This window comes from Aplysia californica, unplaced genomic scaffold (genome assembly GCF_000002075.1).
Source record: "Aplysia californica isolate F4 #8 unplaced genomic scaffold, AplCal3.0 scaffold00457, whole genome shotgun sequence".
Classification (NCBI taxonomy): Eukaryota; Metazoa; Mollusca; class Gastropoda; order Aplysiida; family Aplysiidae; genus Aplysia; species Aplysia californica.
The window spans coordinates 351,699-353,671 of NW_004797727.1; positions in this window are offsets into that span (position 1 = coordinate 351,699).

A 1,973-nucleotide genomic window follows, 5' to 3' on the forward strand; every position below is an offset into this window, starting at 1 on the left:
GGGGTGGGGTTGTTCACTCTTTGGTTCTCCCTTTGTTTAGTTTTATCAGAGAGTTTGACAGGAACTTGACGGGGACATCAGCGAGTTGCCAAAAATATGCGATACAATTCACAGACCTCCGTCTTTGCTAAGGCCCAGTAACTTTGTGAACTAACTACAGACGGCACTACATTTTCTCATGACATGACAGCATCGCTGAGCATCGCCGTGGCAGCGACTACCGCTCCCAAAGGTTTTGGCGCCCCGCGCCAGGCGATACGCGAAACAATTACAAACAATGCACTGTTGTCTTGGAGTGACGTCACGAGTACACCTCTCTGGTACTGCAAACCCTCTCTGGTGACATTATAAATGGTTCCAGTAGGGAACGGGATAGAGGGTGCCCACGTCCCTTGTGACTCAGTGGAGAAGAGGAAGATAGGACTAACGCTAACATTATTTAAACGCAATCCCACATTATCACTCATCGCCATCATTATTTCTAAAATCATCATTGCTAGCATGCTATCAGATCAATGTCTTACGTCTATAATCCTGGAATCTCTATCTGTAATAGTTACTTGTCATACTAAGTAGGCCCGTAATACACTCTTGGACGGGGACTCTCGTGGCCTAGAGGTTAAGGTGTTCGCCTCTCATTCAAAGGTCCGGGGTTCGAATTCAGGTAGAGACAGAAAAATTTTCTTCTCTAAAGTTGCCTCCTTTCACCTCCCTTCCTGCTCTCTAGCAATGAACTGTTATCTGCTTTCGTCTCCACTTTCTGCCCCCACCCTCTCACCTTCTTTGCCTCCTCCTCTGGGCCCCTGACTCTTTCTGCAGCCTTTCTACTGCTACTCCTTGGCTCCTTCTTCCTACTGACTTTCAGTCACACCCCTGATCTTCTGGTAAGAAAGATCTACACCTAGCCTTCCCGGACAAGGGCGAAAAGTTTCGGAGGTCCTCTGTGCACGTTGCGCACGTTAAAGATCCATTGGTGGTCTAAAATCGATAAAAGTAGGCTTCGACCGCCACCCGGGCAAAATTCAAAATTTACTACCCACGGAAACATGTTTAATGAGTCCAGCGCGCTCATATGACATTATGCAGTTGCCAGCGCCGCAAAACATTTACCAAAGAAAAACAACCCTATTGGACACGTCATACGCACTGTTTCTACTAATCAAATGGCGCCCATCTCCTAAAAATAGGCAAGGGATTTTTTAAAAGTAAAGAGGTTAACGGCATTAGCAACACAAGTAGGAAGTGAGTGGTTGTGCGTATTATATATATCGATGGCTCTTTTCGTCTATGCAGACGGTCAATTCAGCTTAAGATGGTCTCAAGGTTGTCTTCATGCAGCTTCTTTCATGGCTAATTCTTCCAATGTTTGACGTGCAGATTCTGTCTCAGAGCTTGCATGTCAGTGACGTAGATCGAAGCTCTGTATTTCCGCTGTTTTCCTTTTGTCGTTGGCGCTTCTCAGCCTGGTTGTTTCTGAGGCTGCTCTCTAGCATTATAGTTCTTTCCTTTATCATTGTCCTCCATGTTTTCCTGTCCTCAGCCATTTGTAAGGTATGCTGACAAAATAAGTAACTTCTTGCAATCCACAACCGGAAACATTGGCCAAAAACCGACTCTATAGAGTCAGATTAGTAGATTTTCTATTGATGCAATATTCTTTATGTATGACATGACTTTTGTTATTCCATACTTATAAATTGTAAAATCTTCACCTAATAGCGTGATGTATCTATTTCCTTAAGGCTTGGATCCGAGAAGTAACTCTTTTTGTCAGCTCGCTTCCCATTTCTTCCACACAATGTTTGGTTTTGTTGTTTTGTTGTTTCCATCAGGTTCTATTGCGTGCAATGACGGAGTGCTCAGCTGCCAGAGCAAGTTCCTCGCGGAAATACGAGATACTCAGAACAGCACTTCTTTGTCCTGTCTGTGAGTGTCTATGTGTGTGTTGGCGTGTGTGTGTGTGTGTGTGTGTG